This window comes from Mesoplodon densirostris, chromosome 1 (genome assembly GCF_025265405.1).
Source record: "Mesoplodon densirostris isolate mMesDen1 chromosome 1, mMesDen1 primary haplotype, whole genome shotgun sequence".
Taxonomy (NCBI): domain Eukaryota; kingdom Metazoa; phylum Chordata; class Mammalia; order Artiodactyla; family Ziphiidae; genus Mesoplodon; species Mesoplodon densirostris.
This window is the reverse complement of record NC_082661.1, coordinates 7,600,582-7,621,099: the sequence shown is the minus strand read 5'-3', so window position 1 is coordinate 7,621,099 and position 20,518 is coordinate 7,600,582. Positions and strand designations below refer to the sequence as shown.

At 42.4% G+C, this 20,518-nt stretch overlaps 1 protein-coding gene across 1 annotated transcript in view; it reads left to right on the top strand.

The window, feature by feature from the left end:
* Nucleotides 1-6,207: 6,207 nt before the first annotated feature.
* ZRANB1 (zinc finger RANBP2-type containing 1) overlaps nt 6,208-20,518 on the top strand; it is a 72,167-nt gene continuing 57,856 nt past the window's right edge. The window contains exon 1 of the mRNA XM_060098435.1: nt 6,208-6,602. The gene's annotated coding sequence lies outside the window, so the exon portion shown is untranslated. The remainder of the gene's footprint in view (nt 6,603-20,518) is intronic.

Here is a 20,518-nt window from a genome sequence, read left to right as displayed (position 1 = left end):
ATATTTGGGGTTGATTGGGTATCAGCCCTGCTTTTCACTTTTTCAGGGTTTCCTAGTTGAGACATTTTATCTCTCACTGAATCACCCATCTTTCCCGCTACCTCCTGCCTCTTTTTTTCTTCTCTCCTTGCTCAGCTAATCATATTTACCTGCAAAACGCACCGTTATTTCCCATTCCTACTTTCCAAGGGAATTGCATCACTTGCTACCTTGTGCTCTGTATTGCAACATTAGTAATCTGATTTTCTTACATGAAATTTGCATTTTTGTCCTGAGAAATGAACAGAATTCAACCTTCCACTAATTAGATTAGGGTCTCAATCTTTGTGTGTGTGTTGTGGTCGTTTTGGAATAATTTTTTAAGTGCATAAAATGAATGAGATTATAAGGACACCAATTAAATTGAAATATAGTTCTCAAAATATTTAAAAATCTATAATATTCATTTAAGTACTTTCAAAATAACACATGAAATAACAACTTAGTGGCAGGTCTAACGGCCACAATGATTTTGTAGTCATGATGAAGATAAGCCATATTTTGAGATAGCTACAACTGTAATGTGTTCTAATAAATCTGTGATTTCTGTGGGTGCCAAAGCCACCAGGTCTGTTAATACTTCTGTGGTTTGTTGACTGTGTTGATAATTGATGTAAATGCTACATTTCAGTTAAAAGTTAGTGGAAATAAAGATGTATTTTTTCCTATCTGAGTTCACAGACCCCTAGAGGGTATGGAGACCCCATATTAAGTACTGTCCCCCACTAGACTGCAAGCCCCTTGATGCAGAGACAGGCTTTTTTTTTTTTTGTCCCTGCACAGCCAGCACTTAGCACAGTGTCTGACATAGAATAATTCCTCAACAAACATCTGAATTAAGTGAAACGCAAAGCAAGGAAACCAACTTATGATTATTGCCAGGGCTCGTCACCTCTTATCTCAGTGAATCTTCAGTTAACTGCCAGGGAAATATTACCTTTCTCAGATGAGGAAACTGGGACTCAGAGGATAGCTATGCGGCAGAGCAGAATTTAAACTCAGGTCTGTTTGACTCCAAAGTCCGCGTCGTTTCCACCTCATATTTTTGTCTCTTACAAAACTTGTCTGGGTCCAGAGAATAACACAGATGAGGTTATTTCAGATAGTTGTTGTCTCCAAACTTCTTAAAAGGACTCAGTAGAATTTCAACAATTCTCTCATAACTCAGCAAGTCTACTTTATAGGGATATCTTGTTGAAGTTTTGTGACAATGTCTTAATCTATATGATCTTGTTACTATGAGCATAAATTCTTACCCATCCAGGCAAGACTGTCCTAGAACGGTCTGTTCTAGGTAAGTTCTTGGGTAAGTCAAGCAAGCTGTATTCTGTCTGATGCCTTAACACCCATACCTTGCCCTTTCGTGAGATTTTGTCCCAGGCAGGTTTGCGGTTGTGTTGGCCTTAATGGGGGTCACAGGAGGATCCTATATTCCACAAAACAGTGGCATTTATGGCACAAGAATGGATCAGGCAACATTATCATTTTTTTTTTTTTTTGGCTGTGTTGGGTCTTCATTGCTGTGCATGGGCTTTCTCTAGTTGCAACGAGCGGGGGCTACTCTTCATAGCAGTGCGCGGGCTTCTCATTGCAGTGGCTTCTCTTGTTGCGGAGCACGGGCTCTAGGTGTGTGGGCTCAGTAGTTGTGGCTCATGGGCTTACTTGCTCCGCGGCATGTGGGATCTTCTCGGACCAGGCCTCAAACCTGTGTCCCCTGCGTTGGCAGGTGGATTCTTAACCACTGCGCCACCAGGGAAGCCTGCAACATTATCATATTGCGTTTTCTGCTGCAAAGAGGTTTATCCATGGAGGAATCATGTATAATCATGTACAGTAAGTGGAAGATATTTTGTAGTTTATAGAACTGACATTTTCTGCAATACAGCTGAGAATTTGTTCTCGTAACAACTGAAGTTTCTAGCCTTTCTTTTGAGGGAAGCTCACCAATTTTGTACAACTTGTGTCATAAAAGCACAGATTCCCCCAGCAGTCCCTGGGAAAGCTGGACCTGTCATTATTTCCTTCAGCTAAGTGCTTTTAACTTCCCTGATTTGGAAATGTCCGCCTCTAGGTTGCCTCTGCTATCTGGCCCACCTGTTCCAGGCCTGACTCTGGGCCGCTGAACCATGTTGGAAAAAGTGACTCCTTTTGCTTTTCTTTCTTCACTCTTCTTGGTTTGCTTCCCCACAACCTTTGTCCCAAAGTCCCTCTGTTATCCTCCAGCTCCCAGCCCAGCCCTTAGCAGGTGACCTGCACTTGACTCCCCCAGGAGGAGAAAGGGTATGAAGTCCACTCCATCACCTGTTCTCCCATCAGAATTTCTCTGCAACACTATTTTTCACATCTTCCTTTTCTCCTGTTTCTGGGAAAGAAATCGCCCCCTCCCCATTCCCTTAGCTAGCTAAGACGCATCAGTCTGCTCTGGATTACCTTCCTCCTGGATTTCAATCCTTTATTTTTTCCCCTCTCCATCCTCTCTCCTCTGTTTATAGAAGTGCTCAGATACGCTCATTTAAAAAAGTATGTAAAAGAAAACAAAACCTTTCCCTCTTTCTTGTTACTCCCTGTGTCTATTCTTTTTTTTAAAAAATAATTTTAATTAGATTCTAATAACAATGTTAGCTTTGTGTGTGTGTGTACGCGAGCCTCTCACTGCTGTGGCCTCTCCCGTTGCGGAGCACAGGCTCTGGATGCGCAGGCCCAGTGGCCATGGCTCACGGCCCCGGCCGCTCCGCGTCATGTGGGATCTTCCCGGACCGGGGCACGAACCCGCGTCCCCCTCATCGGCAGGTGGACTCCCAACCACTGCACCACCAGGGAAGCCCTCCCTGTGTCTATTCTTATATCTCCTGCCTTCCCTTCATTGTCAAACGTCTTGGACTGGTCTGTAATCACTGCTTCAGTGCCCACACGTGCCTTCAGCTTTTGGAATCTGGCTTCAGTCTCCACCATCCTACTGAGACCTGTTCTCTGGAAGGTCACTAAGACCCTTGTTTGTCAAATCCAGTGACCTTTTCTCTGTTCTAATTCCTAAGTCTGTGGAATCTGACACTGTTTGTTACCATGTTCTTGAGGCTCACCACCCCCTGGGCTTCCAGAACACCTTTTCATCTCCTGGCTTTCTGGCCGATCTTTTTCTCTCCCTTTGGGAGTTTCTCTTTTTTCTATCCCACTCCTGTGGCTTCAGTGGCAACTTCTACATAGATAACTCTCTGATGTTTATCTCCAGGTCCAGCCTATTAAATTTTTAGCATTTCCCCCTGCTTACTGCACATCTCCTCCTGAGCCCAGCATCTCAACATACCTTGTCCAGCGGTCAACATCGCCTCTTATTTAGTTCCTCTCCTGTGCTTTGATTCTGACTTTCAATTCTTTCATCTGACCCAGATTCAGACACCGGAAAACCCTGAAGTTCTATGGTAACCCTATTTCACTTCTGATCCCTCCCTTCCATTCCCATAGCTGCTTTGGTTTTGGGTTCTTGACTCTTAATTGGTTTCTCTTTCCCTGATTCTAGTTCTACCCTGGTTTGTCCCACAGGTGTTCCAGGTTAAGGTATAAGTCCTGGCTCTTGCCCGCTCAGAACCTTTCCATGGCTTTCTACTAGTGAAGGAGTTAAGTACAGAGCCACAGTTTGGCATTCAAGGCCTTCACAGCAAGGCAGGAAAAGTAAAATGGAATTTTATGTTCTCTAGGTAGTTTGAAAAACACCTGAAATAAAACTTCAAACAAACTAGTTGTCAACAAAACTATAATGTCCCTACACTTTAGTAAAAGGGTTGTAAGAAAAAGAACACTTTTTTTTTGAAACAGTGGATACTTTTTTCCCAAATGAAATATTTCTCAGAAATATATGTAAGGAGAATGATAATTTAATCTCTGTGCCAAACAGCACGAATTAGATCCTTCTTTGTGACAGTGCTGTCTGCTGCATTTGCTGACATCCTTTTTACTCAAATGTGGTGCATTGGGAAGGAGATTTGACTGGGGAATCAAGAGCTTTGTGTTCTAATTTTAGACCTAGATGGTCTGGCTTTTGGTAAGTCACTTAAAATCTCTAGGCATTAGTTTCCACATCTGCAAACTGCAGGTCCGGGACAATGTCAATATCTGGCTGCACATTACAATCACCTGGGGAGTGTGTTTAAAACATAGCCGGTGCAAACTCTCCTCCTGGGGATGGTTTCAGTAGGTCTGGTTAGGGCCCAGATAGGTATATTTTGAAAAGCTCCTCATGTGTAGCCAGGGCTGAGAACCACTGGCTTGGTAACAAGTGCCTTTTCAGCTTTAACATAGAGTCACTCTTGGATTTGCTCTTCCTCTCAATTACAAGATGGTTTTCATTTGAATTTACTCAGCACATTCTACCTCCTATTGTAATTATGGTTATTTTTGTCCTGTTTCCTATGCTTTAGTTCCCGCAAACACAGAATGTGTCTTACTCATCTTTGTGTGCCTGTTATTCCTTGACACCTGGACTTTAAGTTTGCTAAACTTCATGAAGTTAATAAGCTTACTTAAACAATATCCCTTTTTCTTAACAAAATGAATTACAACTCAAACTAAACAAAAACACCTGATTCTGTGGTTCTTGGTAACTTGCTGGTGAGCTTCAGGAAGGGCAAGCTGAGGGTTCTCAGAGGCTCTTAAAATATTTTCAAAGTGAAATGTTGGTGGAACCATTTGTTCTTACATAATAACGTGGTTTAATTTTATCTACAATTGTGTTAATTATATGTTTGAGAATGTGTGTTAAGTTTTGTAGGCAAATGACCGTTGCAGTTTAAACTCTATTGATGAGTCCTTTAGCAAATAATGTTGCTCTGGGAAGATGGTGGTTATTAAAAATCTCTACATCACAGGAATGGCTGCAAGGGTAAAATATACCACTGATTAGGAAAGAGGTTGTTGATGTGAGGAAGCTATATAAGGTATTTCTCTTCAGTGGCCATAGTGAAGCTATGAGAATACCAGGCATAGTTTTACTAAATGAAGTCACCATCCGAGTTTTAAAAATCCAGTTAAACTCTGAATAATACATTCTTTCTGTTGAAGCTGAGGCATCCGAAACTTCAGACGCCTCAGTGCTTTTTGACAGTTCTAAGAGGTTTACAACTTTTAAAGACTCTCTGTGTTTTTACGGTCATTCGAATTCTTGAAATAAAATTTGAAGTATGAAAAATGCAAGGCAAAGTCTCATTGAGAAAAGCAAAGCTCTCCAGCCGGAAAAATATGACACACTCATGGGGTTTTAGTAATTGGGTAAATGACTTAGACTATTTGGCTATATTTACATTAAAAAAAGAAATATACAAAACATCACCATATAACATATTCTCTTTGGAACTTTGGCTCATGTAATTCTCCCAGCAGTTTATTTTTTCCCCATAGCTATGATTTAATCTCTCCCTTACATTTACAATTTACAGTAAAAGCAAACCATTAGAAAATTAGGTTTACCCAATACTAGAGGTAGAAAGTAGTAAAAGAGAGCGAAAAGCAAGGTATCCATGGCTTTTTTAAAAAATTAATTTTATTGAAATATAATTGGCATACAACTCTATGGCTTTTCATCATGAATATATGCATGTACTCAGGTAATACATACATTATAAATTTACACATTCACAAATATAAATGAATAGCTGCCTCGAAGACAGGAATAAAAAAAGACGTAAAAAAACGATATATGAAAATGAAATTGTCTCAACCTAAACATTTATCTTCCCTGGTGTCTTATCAAGAGTTTGAAGCTGTATAAGAAAAAGTGATGCAGAATCCGTCACTAAGTAGTTCACTTGGTGAGACTTGGGGGTTGACTTAGAAGTCGGCTATGGGAGCAACAGAGACCGACCACTAGATGTGCAGCCACAAGTACGCCCTCCCGGCCGCCCCGGCTGCGTCCCCGTGACCCGCGCACGCCGCGCCACCGCCTCCCGGCGTGCCCCGAACGTCGCCGAAGTCCCGCAGCCCCAGCCAACCGGCCGCCGCACAGGGGGCGGGACCCGGGGGCCGGCGCGCGCCGCCGCCTCACAATCGGTGCCCGGCGCCGGCGTGACGTCCCCCTTCCGCGGCCCGCCTTCTGCGCCCGGAAAGAGGCGGTCGACCATTGGCTGCGCCGCTGGCGGCCTCGGGGCCAATGACAAGGCGACGAGCGGCGGGGTCTGCCTTGACGTTGTGCTGCTTGCCGTGGGTTTTTTTGGCTCCGGGGCCCTTCACCGCCGCCATTAGGAGCCCGCTGCGCCCGAGGCCACCCCCCCTCCTCTCTCCCCCTCCCCCCCTGTATCCCCCCGCCTCCGTGCCTGCTCTCCGCCCCTCTGCCCCCGCCTCCGGCAGCGGGAGTCGCGCGCGGGCCCGCGGTGACCATGTCCTGACTGAGGGGAGAGGGCGGAGGCGGCAGCAGCGGGGCGGGCGGCGGCGCGGAGGGAGGCGGAGAGGGGCCGGGCTCGGCTCGTCGCCGCGGGCTGCTCGGGGAGTCGCCGCCGCCGCCGCGGCCGCCGGGCGCCGAGCGTCGGACGGGGAGGAGGATCAGGAGCTGGAGGAAGAGCCACCGCCGCCGCCAGGTAACCGGGCCCCGGGAGGGCGCCCCGCTGCAGGCCCCTCGCGGCTCCGCCGCGGCCTGCCCGGACCCCTCGCTCCCTGATGGCGCCCAGGCCGCTGGGTCTCCCGGGCCGTCCGCCAGCGACCCCCGGGGAGGCGTCGGAGGCGAGGAGAGGGGAGGCGGTAAGGTCTGGCCCCGCCGCGCTTCCATCTTGGGCTTTCCCGATGCGGGGACAGGCCCGGGGCTGTGGGAGGGTGGGTCCGCTCGGCTTGTTTACCGACCATGGATCAGCCGCGGCTGGACGCGCCGCCTGCCCTGCCACCTCTCCTCCGCCAGATTACCCCCCTTCCCCCCGACTTCTTTTCCTGCCACCTGCGGGCTGGGGAGTGGGGTTTCGCTCGCATTCTGCGGTAGGCCCAAAATACTTGGGTCCATCGCCACAAGTTGGTGCTGGTCCCCAAACTTTGGTCCCTTGGCCGCTTCCTCTTCGCCTCCCGCGGTGGCCTTCCGTTGTTGCCTTTTCTAAGAAAATAAAGATGGGGGGCGACGGGGGTGGGCTGGGGAGGAGGAGCTGGAACTCGTGGCAAGATCGTCTAGCCCTCTCGCTCTCGATAACGATGGTTCCGTGCAACTCTCTATTATTTTCTCCGCTGTGGTTTGGTGTGGGTCGTTTCACAGACAAAAGGACTGTAATGAATACTTGCGTTAAGCACAAGGGACCAGCAGTTTAGGTTCAGCCTGGAAGTTTGAACCGGCCCATTATCTTTGAGATAACACTGATGTTTTGAAACTCTGGCTGAGAATTTGGTATTTCAGTCAATTGATTCCATAACTCCGTAGGCTATCAGGTTAAACGCCGTCCCCTCTATCCAATATTTTGGTCTATTTGCTCACCGTATGATCTGTTATGTTGTTGTCAGTAAATTTAATGTACAGTTGAAGAGAGATCTTTACCTCTTGGAAACGTTATATAATGAGTGTTTTTTCTATCTGAAGTCTCTTTTTTTAGTTGACTTCTTTATCACTTGTGCGACCTCAAGGGTACCCATGTTTTGATCAAACGTGGATGACTCAGTATTCAAACCATAAGCCAGGGGAAACCATAAGGAATATTGATCTTGGTTTGTGCCAGGGGTCTTAGGAAAGTCATTAAACTAGGTTTGTGAAAAATTAAGCTGGATCTCTCCTCCTGGTTTATTAATATTATTAATTAAATGAGGCAATTGTAAAGAAATCTAGAATCCTGATTCCCCCTTGATTTTTGGATCTTATGATATGCAGTCACCTTCTTATACTAAAGTTTCCTAACATTATTTTTATAGGCTGTCAGGGGGACTGAGAGGACAGTAATGGCACATTTTAATCTTTGGGGAGGATATTTGAATGTCATGAGGGATTTTTGTTTCTGTTGATGCTTCAGCACCTTTTGTTAATGCTTCAGAACATTGAGACACCCATTTATTTACTCTTGAAATGTGTTTGGGTTAGTATGATGAACTCATTCATGGTAGCTTATGGCCTTGATCCAGCTCTGTATGCTGATAAGGGTTTGGCATATTGCATTTAAAGTCTGAGGATTAGCATAGTTTTGGAACTCATGATCCAGATGTAGGATGTTTGAGGTAAATTGCCTCCTGTGTGTAACTGATATAGTGAGAGCTCTTCAATGTGCTTTATACTTATATCGCTTTTATAGTAGATGGAGGCTTTAAATAAACGGGAGCTGCAAAAGTAGACCACTGTAGCTTTTTATTTAACTTGGTTCAGTGTTATTATTTGAGCATTGCCGCTCACTTCCCTCCTTCCCCAATAATAAGCTTTTGCACCTGGGCTTTGAATACGTTTTCTCCCAGTGATGTGTTTCACCTGGAATATTTGTGCTCTGCTAATGCCTTGGGTAAATAATATCTTGCACATGTTAACACTCACCTTCTCACATCACAACATAAAAAGTTCCGGAACTCTCCTTGTTACATGCAAAGTAAGGTTTAAGCTCCTTGGTGTGGTTTTCAGGTTTCTCTGTAATCTGGCCCTGATGCATTCTTCAGTCTTAACTCATTTCTTCCCTTTGTGAATCTTTAGTTCCAGCCAAACTAACTTGTTTGTTGTTCCTGTGAAGTCCCTCCTCTTGGCCTTTCTTTGTGCTTTTCTTTCTGTTTGAAACTCTTTTTCTGCTTGTATTCACGGATACTCCCTTTACTCTGGGCCCAGTCGAGTCCCAGTCCTGTCTCTTGAGAAACCTTTTTGACTAGTTCAACCCCAAGGGATCTCTTCATACCTCTCCTGTGTGGGACTGTTTTCTTCTTCTTCTTTTTTTTTTCCTTAGCATATGCTAGCCTGGATTTCAGTTTATCTTTTTATGTTTTTATTCGGCTTCCCAATTAGATTTTTAAGACCTTTGAGGAGTGGGTATGAACCCTAAACCATGTATCTGTGGAGATCATATATTAAGCACTGAAGATATGAATACATTGAAAAAGTATTTTGGTTATAGAGTTGTTCTAGAATATGAAGTTTGTACTCCTCTGAGTATTGGAGTTGCTGATTTCAAAGTTGGACTTTGATGGTTTTTTTTTAAAAAATTACTTATTTATTTATTTTTGGCTGCGTTTGGTCTTCGTTGCTGCGCCCAGGCTTTCAAGTTGTGGCGAGCGGGGGCTACTCTTCGTTGCGGTGCACGGGCTTCTCATTGCAGTGGCTTCTCTTGTTGCGGAGCACGGGCTATAGGCGTGTGGGCTTCAGTAGTTGTGGCACGCGGGCTTAGTAGTTGCGGCTCGCGGGCTCTAGAGCTCAGGCTCAGTAGTTGTGGCGCACGGGCTTAGCTGCTCCGTGGAATGTGGGATCTTCCCGGACCAGGGCTCGAACCCGTGTCCCCTGCATTGGCAGGCGGATTCTTAACCACTGCGCACCAGGGAAGCCTGGGCTTTGATGATTTAATGAGACAAAATATTTGAAACCATGGCTGTCTCTAAGAAGTTTTTTTTGGCCAGTACGTTTATATCTATGATCAGCATGGTTCTGTTTCTGTAGAGGATGCTCAACATTTAGATAATGGTATAAGTACTGCGGGTCTGTAGTTTACTTCAGATTGGAGTTTGGGGCGGTTACTTTGGTTTGAGTTTGGCACCAGTGGCACTGTTATCATTCCATATTTATACGTAGGTAACATTTAGCATCATGGGCAGGAGACAGTAATCTGCAGTCTCAGTTTGCATCCTTAACCTCAAATGTTGGCAGCATGTGTCATTGATCATGAGGCAGATGAGACTCAGGAGAATGTGTGATCCACTGCTACCTGTCAGCACTGTTGGAAGAAACACAAACAAGCCCATCCATAGTACTTTTGTATCCCAAGGATAATTACGTGTAATTATGTAGCACATGGGTGGTTGCCGATGTAGTTGGAAAACAGGTGTGTACGTTCCTGTTGAGTTGTATGTGTGAGTGGGAGGCCTGATGTTTTATGGATACATAGTCTCCTAGCAGTGAATCATCTTTTTTTTTTTTTTTTTTTTTTTGCTGTACGCGGGCCTCTCACTGCTGTGGCCTCTCCCGTTGCGGAGCACAGGCTCCGGACACACAGGCTCCGCGGCCATGGCTCGCGGGCCCAGCCGCTCCGCGGCATGTGGGATCTTCCGGGATCGGGGCACGAACCCGTGTCCCCTGCATCGGCAGGCGGACTCTCAACCACTGCGCCACCAGGGAAGCCCCAGTGAATCATCTTGATTGATCCACTGCATCTTTGTGGAAACTTGTGTTCTTCCTCCAGTTCATCAAAATATTTTTTCCCCTGAAATTGACTGGTTTTTAGAAACTAGTTTACATAAAAACTTTTTTTTTAAGCTTCAGAAACCTTTTTAGCATAATTGAAGCTAAAATTAATCTGTTAACTTTCCAGAAATACTAAGCATTTTTACTTAGGCTACTTGCATTTGTAAAAGGGACTTTCACAGAATTACATCAGTAATTTCACCACTTGAGAAATCTGGATCAGTAAGCATTCTTTGCTCTCTGGGAGGGTGGTATTTTGGTTAAGATTAAATTTTTGAAAAGAGTCATTAGTTTGAATTTTAAAGTGGAGGTTGGTCAGGAACATAAAATTAATTTTTCAGGTGCCTAGTGAATTGAACTTTTTAGTAATGAAAAAACGAATTTCTTTTATTTTTTTAGTTTATTTATTGAGGGAAAATTGCCCTACCCCCTATCAGCCAGCACAGCACACTTCTGGCTTTTTATTTTGTACTGTTTGGCAAGTCAGATTTTTTTTTTTTTTTTTTTTTTGCACTACACAAGCCTCTCACTGTTGTGGCCTCTCCCGTTGCGGAGCACAGGCTCCGGACGCGCAGGCTCAGCGGCCATAGCTCACGGGCCCAGCCGCTCCACGGCACGTGGGATCTTCCCGGACCAGGGCACGAACCCGTGTCCCCTGCATCGGCAGGCGGACTCTCAACCACTGCGCCACCAGGGAAGCCCTTGGCAAGTCAGATTTTTATGTGGATTGAATTTACATAAATAAAAAATATTCGAGTGGATGAGGCATTGTTGGAAATCAGTTGCATATATGTCCGTCTTTTTAAAAATTTTTAACAATAACAGCTTAATTGAGGTTTATTTCATAAAACAAAAAATTCACCCTTTTAAAGTTTGGAATTCATCGGTTTTTAGTGTATTTACAAAGTTTTGTAACCATCACCACTATTCAGAACATGTTCATCACCCCCAAAAGAGAGCTTCTACCCATTAGCAGTCATTCCCTCTTTGCCCCAGTTCCTGACAACCAGTAATCTACTTCTGTCTTTATGGATTTGCCTGTTCTGTACATTTCATATAAATGGAATCAGACAATATTGTTGTCCTTTGGTATCTGTGGGGGATTGGTTCCAGGATCCCTGTTGGATCCCCAAATCCAGGGATACTCAATTCCCTTATATAAAATGGCAAAGTATTTGCATATAACCTACGCACAACCTCCTGTATACTTTAAATCATATCTATATTACTTATAATACCTAATACAATATAAATGCTATGTAAATAGTTGTCAGTGTGTGAAAATTCAAGTTTTGCTTTTTGGAACTTTCTGTATATGACCTTTGGTATCTGGCTTTGTTCGCTTAACTTATCGTTTTCAAGGTTTATCCATCTTGTAGCATGTATCTATACTTCATTCCTTTTTATGGCTGAATAATATTCCATGTATGGGTACATACCACATTTTGTTTATATTTATCTATTCATTGATTGATGGGCATTTAAGTAGTTTCCACTTTTTGGCTTTTTATGAAATATGCTGCTGTGAACATTTGTGTACAAACTTGTGTGTGGACATAAGTTTTCTTTTTGGGGGGGTATATATTGATACCTAGGAGTGGAATTGCCGGTTCATATGGTAACTCTGTGTTTAGCCTTTGAGGAACTTTGTGACTGTTCTCTAAAGTGGTTGTACCATTTTTGCATTTATCCAGCAACGTATGAGGGTTCCATTTCTCTACATCCTCACCAACACTTCTTATTAGCTGTCTTTTTTATTATAACCGTCTCAGTGAAGTGGAATCTCCTAGTTTTTATTTGCATTTCCCTAATGGCTGGTGGTATTGAGTATCTTTTCACGTGCTTATTGGTCGTTTGTGTATCTTTAGAGAATGTCTACTCCAATCCTTTGCCCATTTTTCAATTGGGTTATTTGTCTTTTTATTGTTGAGTTGTGAGAGTTTTTTATATATTCTGCATGCAAGTCAGATGACTTGCAAATAATTTGCAAATACTTTCTCCTGTTCTGTAGGTTATCTCTTTACTTTCTTGATGGTGTCCTTTGAAACGCAAAAGATTTTAATTTTGATGTCCAATTTATCTGTTTTCTTTTGTCACTTGTGCTTTTGGTGCATCTCTAAGAAGCCACTGTGTAATCCAAGGTCAAGAAGATTTGCATTTCTTCTAAGAATTTTACAGTTCTTAGCTCTTACATTTAGGTCGTTGATAATTTTGAGTTAAGTTTTGTATATAGTATGAGATAGGGATCCAAATTTATTCTTTTGCAGAGGGTTGTCTAGTTGTCCCAGCATCATTTGCTGAAATTTAGTTAGCTTTAGAAACATAATTATTCTCAGCCATAAATTGATTATTGCAAGACAGCATTCCCTGGATGTATGAAGAAATTATTCTTACTTTGCAGATGGAGAAAAGGATTTCTACTGAGTGTTGCTCATTAAGTTGCAGCAGTATGCTTGTGACTGGAATTCTGAAGGCAAGACATCATTTCTGTAATTTTTTTTTTTTTTTTTGGCCTTGCCGTGAGGCCTATCATTTCTGTAATTTTTTTTTTTTTTTGCTGTACGCGGGCCTCTCACTGCTGTGGCCTCTCCCGTTGCGGAGCACAGGCTCCGGACACACAGGCTCCGCGGCCATGGCTCGCGGGCCCAGCCGCTCCGCGGCATGTGGGATCTTCCGGGATCGGGGCACGAACCCGTGTCCCCTGCATCGGCAGGCGGACTCTCAACCACTGCGCCACCAGGGAAGCCCTTCTGTAATTTTTTAACAAACCACTTTTTTTTTTTTTTTTTTTTTTTTTTCTTTTTGCGGTATGCGGGCCTCTCACTGTTGTGGCCTCTCCCGTTGCGGAGCACAGGCTCCGGACGCGCAGGCCCAGCAGCCATGGCTCACGGGCCCAGCCGCTCCGCGGCATGTGGGATCTTCCCGGACCGGGGCACGAACCCGCGTCCCCTGCATCGGCAGGCGGACTCTTAACCACTTGCGCCACCAGGGAGGCCCCTAACAAACCACTTTTAAATCCTTTTCTGGTTGTGGTGGGTAATTAACTTCACTTTTTGGTATTTAATGAAATTAAAGTTTGTTTTTAAACAGGGGACCGACAGGAATTTGTAGAACTTTAGACAAATCTGTTTGGAATACTATCCGTTGATACCAGGAGAATATTGAATTGCTTTTTATTGTCTAAGTGATTAGTGAGCAACTGTTTTATAGCAAACACTGTTTATAGAGATGTAAAAGTGAATTTTTCACAGTTGATCATTAGAAACAAACCTTATTCCACTAAACTAAGTACTATGAAGTGGTAAAGAAGTGACTAAATTAGCACAAGATTAGGATTGGGTCAAGAAGGGTTTTACAGAAGTGGGAACATTTGAGCTAGTCTTTGAAGAAGGAGTGACAAGTTTCTAGGTATATATAGAACCAGGTAAGAATGGGAGGTGGGAGTGGGAGAGCATCATGTGCAGAAGCAATCATAGGTGAAGGCATGGAGACATGAAAATTACATGCCACATATAAGGACCAGCAGAGGGTACAGTATGGCTAAAGCATGTGGATGAGGTTGGAATGGCGCTCATAGCACCTGGATATGAACACCTTATTCCTTCTCCGGTCCCTGATCCTCCTTTTCCCCTTGAGCTCGTATTGTCAAGGAGCTGGGAAATAGAATGGAGAAGTGATCCTCTTCAGTGTGGATCATCTTTACAGGTGGGAAGAGGGAAGGGTTCTGTCTCCGTGTGTGTGTGTGTGTGTTTGTGTGTGTGTGTGTGTGTGTAGGGGGATTTGTTTGAGGATATTTGTTGTATTAAGCTTAAAATCTGAAAGCCTTGTTTTTATAGAAATTCATTCAAATTAAGTTAATAATTGTTGGGCACCTGCTGTGTGATCTGAGGTTGTTTAGGATTTTCAGAAAAGTAGATTACATAAAATACTGTTACAAAGACTACCAAGTTAAAACATTTAGTAACAACTTGTTCAGTGTTAAGCATTTTAGAAAGTAATTGTACTGGATGTTCAGATAACCCTACAAACAAGGCAAAGTCTCTGTTACTTGTATTTACATTCTAGTATAGAGAGAGAGCAAACAAGGAAAAACAAAAATAAAAACAAAAAAACCCAAACCAAACCCAGGTAGTGATAAGTGCCCTGCAGATAATATAATGAAAGTAGGGTGATGTGGTGGAGAATGACATCAGTCTGGTGAGGGAAGATCTTTCTGAGGTGTTATTTAAACCTAGCTTTTGATGACAAGAGCTGGCCATGTGAAAATATGGGGAAAGAGAATTCTAGGCAGAGGAGATCTCTAATACAAAACTCCTACGGTGAGGATGAGCGTGCTTGTAAAAGGAACAGAACAAAACCCGCTTTTATGTAAAGATTTGCAAGAAAGACTGGGGAATTTTAATTTTATTCTGAGTGGGTTGGGAAGCCATTAGAGGATTTTAAGTCCTTGTGTTGTGACCTGGTTTTTGTTTCTAAAGGATCCACCTGGCTTCCATGCGAGGATGGTGGATAGAATAGAAGCAGCAGGATTAGTGGGGAGGTTATGTAGTAATCCATGTGGGAGTTGATGGTGGCTTGGTCTAGGGGTATGGTAGGGTAATCTGGAGAAAAATTCAGATTTTGGGATTTGTTTTGGAGGTAGTGTCAATGTCTTGTAGCTAGAGACAGTAACTATACAGTCAGTCCATCTTGTAACCTAATATTCACATTTCGTTCTAGGGAAATAAGTTTTTGTAACTCTGGAAGGCTGTGATGCGTTTGTGAGAGAAAACAGGAGTCAGAATCTGGGCTTTACTTCCTAAATCTTTGTAACTGTGGACAAGTCATTTCACCTTTCCTGAAGCCACAGATTCCTTGTCATTAAAATGAAGATGCTTGTACTTCAGAAGGATTCTGGGGTACCTTCCAGGAAAGGACCTGAGGGTTCCGAAGGTGAAGTGAAATAGTAGAAGTGTTCTGTGACCTAAAGCTTCATGTAAAATTTAAGGTGGTGTTATTTCACGCTGACATTTGTTCATAATATTAATTATTGGATGTGGATCTTGACAGTATTGGTGTTAGCCCCTGTGTAAGGACAGGTAAGGCATTACCATAATTTTTTCAGATGAAGAGGCTTGGATCTTAAGGGTTTGGCCAATATCCCTGACTTAGTAAGAGGTGGAGAGGGACGTGAACTCACATCTTAAAAAGTGCACTGCATTTTTCTCTTTATGAAATAACAAGAGATGGAACTGATCTTCCCATAGTGAAATAAAGTAGATTTCCCCTTAATAATGCTTTGGTGAAAGGCAGTAAATCGCTGAAGGGAAATATTGTAGGATATTCTTTTTTTTTTTTTTTTTTTTGCGGTACACGGGCCTCTCACCGCTGCGGCCTCTCCCGTTGCGGAGCACAGGCTCCGGACACGCAGGCTCAGCGGCCATGGCTCACAGGCCCAGCCGCTCCACGGCATATGGGATCTTCCTGGACCGGGACACGAACCTGTGTCCCCTGCATTGGCAGGCGGATGCTCAACCACTGCGCCACCAGGGAAGCCCCTGTAGGATATTCTTGACACACACATGTGTTTGTGTTTGGAAGGTTATGTCCTGTTTAGGATTTTTCACCTTAGTGTTGGGGTGTTGAAATTTTTAAAGCTGCTGAATAACACCACCAGAGTTTTTTTTTTTTGGACAGATTACTCTGGCAGAGATGTGGAGTATGAAGGTTGGAAGACCAGTTAGAATAATAAATAAAATATTTGAGAGAAATGAACTAGGGCTTGGTTGTAGGGGTAGAAAAAACAGACAATTCTTGAGAAATTTTTAGATATAGGAGGCCACATCTACTCTCACATAAAAGGACTGTTGTGTACCTATTTCGTGGTTTTTGTCAGAATAACAGTGATGTATGTGGAAGTATTTTTTAAATTATAAGGTTTATTGTGTGATGTGGACATATATAAGTACAAATATATTTTTCCCCCAGAACTGTTTGAAAGTAAATTGCAGACTTGATACCCCTTAAGCTCTAAATATTTCAGTGTGTATTTCCTAAAAACAAGGTCTTTCTCTTATGTAACCACAATAGAGTTATCAAACTCAGGAAATTAACATTGCATGATTAATTCTTATAATAAGATTCTATAAATCTTATTTAAATTTTGTCAGTTCCATTAATATTCTTTATAAAGACAACAGAAAACCTCAGATCATGAGTTGCAGTCTGTTGCCATGTTTTTTATAGGTTCCTTTAACTGGAACAAAAAAGTCCTTGTTTCATGATATTGATGTTCTTGAAGAATATAAGACTAGTAATTTCGTAGAAGGTCTCTTAATATTGGCATTTCTGATATTTTCTCGTGATCAGAGTCAGAGTATGTACTTTTTAGCAAGAACACCACAGAGGTGATGTTTTGTTCTTAGTACAACATATCAAGAGGCAAATGATGATGTCATTACTGGTATGGTTAACTTTGATTACTTGGTTAAGGTGTCTACCAGGTTTTGTAACATACCAGTTATTGTTGGGAGATACTTGGAGACTATTTAAATATCCTGTTAATTCTCAAATTTTCACCCACTAGTTTTAACATTCATTGATGATTCTTTTCTGAATCTGTTGTAGAGATTGCCAAATGGTGAATTTCTAATCCAGTTATTCATTTTGCATTTATTAGTTTGATTTCTATTCTAAGGAAGAACTTTCTTCTCCATTATTTGTTAGTTTGTGTGTAGAGTTTTGTATATTTGTTTTAGTCAGTGCTTTAAAAATCCTTTACTGTTGGGCTTCCCTGGTGGCGCAGTGGTTGAGAGTCCGCCTGCCGATGCAGGGGACACGGGTTCGTGCCCCGGTCCGGGAAGATCCCACATGCCGCAGAGCGGCTGGGCCCGTGAGCCATGGCCGCTGAGCCTGCGTGTCCGGAGCCTGTGCCCCGCAACGGCAGAGGCCGCAACAGTGAGAGGCCCACGTACCGCAAAAAAAAAAAAAAAAAAAAAATCCTTTACTGTTATTATTTATGTGGATGCTTGAGTTAATCCAGATTTGGCCAGTGTGAGCCCTCCATGCTAATTTCTATGTCTTTTTTTTTTTTTTTCAGATTTGATTTTAATTTTTTAGAGCAGTTTTAGGTTCACACCAAAAGTTCTTGTGTCCTTTTTTAAAAACTTCCCATCATTCTTTGAGAACTGATTTTTTTAAAAAATGTTTCCTGGATATTAGTGACTAAAAAACATTGTTGAGAAGTAGATTTTTAAAAATAATCTTTAGTTTTTAGAGCAGTTTAGGTTCACAGCAAAATTGAGCAGAAAGTACAGAGAGTTCTTATACCCTCTCCGCCTCCACACATGCATAACCTCTCCCACTATCAACATCCTGCAACTGAGTGGTACATTTGTTATGTTGATGAATCTACCATGACACATAATTATCAACCAGAGTCCATAGTTTACATTAAGGTTTGTTCTTGGTATGTACACTTTATGGGTTTTGACAAATGTATAATGACATGTATCTAGCATTATAGTATCGTACGGAATAGTTTCACTGCCCTAAAAATCCTCTGTATTCTGCCTATGCATCCCTCTCCCTCACCAACCCCTGGCAACCAGTGATCTTTGTCTCCATAGTTTTGCCTTTTCCAGAATGTTATATAGTTGGAATCAAACAGTATATAGCCATTTCAGATGGGCTTCTTTCACTTAGTAATATGCATTTAAGGTTCCTCCATGTCTCTTCATGGCTTGCTGGCTCGTTTCTCTTTAGTGCTGAATAATATTTCCTTTTCTGGATGTACCACAGTTTATTTATCCATTCACTTATACTGAACTTTGGTTGCTTGCAAGTTTTGGCAGTTATGAATAAAGCTGCATCCATGTGCAGGTTTTTGTGTGGACTTAAAATTTCAACTCCTTTGAGTAAATACAAGATGCACAATTGCTAGGACATGTGGTAAGAGTATGTTTAGTTTTGTAAGAAACTGCAGAACTCTCTTCCTAACTTGGCTATACCACTTTGCATTCCTGTCAGCAATGCATGAGATGTCTTGTTGATCTATATCCTTGTCAGCATTTGATGTTGTCAGTGTTCTGGATTTTGGCCAATCTAATAGGTGTAAAGTGGTATCTCGTTGCTGTTTTAATTTGCAGTTCTCTAATGAGGTGTTGTTTGCCATCTGTATATCTTCCTTGAAGTGTCTGTTCAGGTCTTTGCCCACGTTTTAATTAGTTTTTTTTTTTATTGTTGAGTTTCAAGAGTTCTTTGTATAGTTTGGATAACAGTCCTTTATCAGATATGTGTTTTGCAAATATTTTCTCCTATTTTTTTGGCTTATCTTTTGTCATTCTCTTGACAATGTCTTTTGTAGAACAGAACTTTTTAATTTTAACAAATCTAGTTTATCAAGTATATTTTTCATGGATTGTGTCTTTGGTGTTTTATCTAAAAAGTCATTGGGGGCCTCCCTGGTGGCGCAGTGGTTAAGAGTCCGCCTGCCGATGCATGGGATATGGGTTCGTGCCCCGGTCTGGGAGGATCCCACATGCCGCGGAGCGGCTGGGCCCGTGAGCCATGGCCGCTGGGCCTGCGCATCCGGAGCCTGTGCTCCGCAACGGGAGAGGCCACAACAGTGAGAGGCCCGCATACCGCAAAAAGAAAAAAAAAAAAAAAAAGTCATTGGCATAGTCAAGGTCATCTAGATTTCCCGTTTAGGTCTATGATCCATTTTGAGTTAATTTTTGTGAAGGGTATGAGGTCTATGTCTAAGAGTCTTTTTTTTTTCGTTTTTTGTTTTTGCATGTGGATGTCCAGTGGTTTCAGCACCATTTTTTGAAAAGACTTTCTTTTTTCCATTGTATTGCCTTTACTTCTTTGTCAAATATCAGTTGACTCTATATATGTGGGTGTATTTCTGGGCTCTCTGTTCTATTCCATTGATCTGTTTTTCCGTTCTTTCGCCAGTGTTTTGATTACTGTAGTTGTATAGTACGTGTAGAAGTCAGGGTAGTTAGTCCTCTGACTTTTTTTTTTTTTTTTTCCTTCAGTACTGTGTTGGTTATTCTTACTGTTTGGTTATTCTGGATATTATGCTTCTCCATATAAACTTTAGAATCAGTTTGTCGGTACCCACAAACTTGCTGGAATTTTGATTGGGGTCGCATTGAATCTTTTGATCAAGCTGGGGAGAACTGAGATTTTGACAATATTGAGTCTTCTTATCCATGAACGTGAACTGAGATTTTGACAATATTGAGTCTTCTTATCCATGAACGTGAAGTATCTCTCCATTTATTTAGTTCTCGGAATTTTTTTTTTTCGCGGTACGCGGGCCTCTCACTGTTGTGGCCTCTCCCGTTGCGGAGCACAGGCTCCGGACGCGCAGGCTCAGTGGCCATGGCTCACGGGCCCAGCCGCTCCGCGGCATGTGGGATCTTCCCAGACCGGGGCACGAACCCGCGTCCCCTGCATCGGCAGGCGGACTCTCAACCACTGCGCCACCAGGGAAGCCCTAGTTCTCGGATTTCTTTCATCAGAGTTTTGTAGTTTTCCTGATATAGATCTTGTACATATTTTGTTAGATTTATACTTATGTAATTCAGTTTTGGGAGTGCTACTGTAAATGGCGATGTGTTTTAAATTTCAAATTCCTTTGTTCATTGCTGGTATATAGGAAAGCAATTTACTTATTTAACCTGTATCCTGCAACCTTGTTATAATCCTGTATTAGCTGCAGGAGTTTTGTCGATTGTTTTGGATTTTCTTCACAGACAATCATGTCATCTGCGAATAAAAACAATTTTATTTGTTACTTTCCAATCTGTATTCTTTTTATTTTCTTTTCTTGTTTTACAGTATTAGCAGGAATTTCCAGTTTGACCCTGGAAAGGAGTAGTGAGATTACTAATTGCCTTATTACTAATTACTTATTGCTTATTATTACTTATTGCTTTATTACTAATATCAGCTGGAAAGTTTCTCGTTTCTCACCATTAAGTTAGGTGTAGGTATTTTGTACATGCCCTTTATCACATTGAGAAGGTTCCCGTGAAACCTGCTGAGAGGTTTTTTTTTCTTTAAAATCATGTTGGATTTTGTCAAATGCCTTTTCTGCATGTATGCATGTGATCCTGTGATTTTCTTTTTTGTTTTTTTCTTCTTCAGCCTGTTGATAGGATGGGTTACGTTAATTGA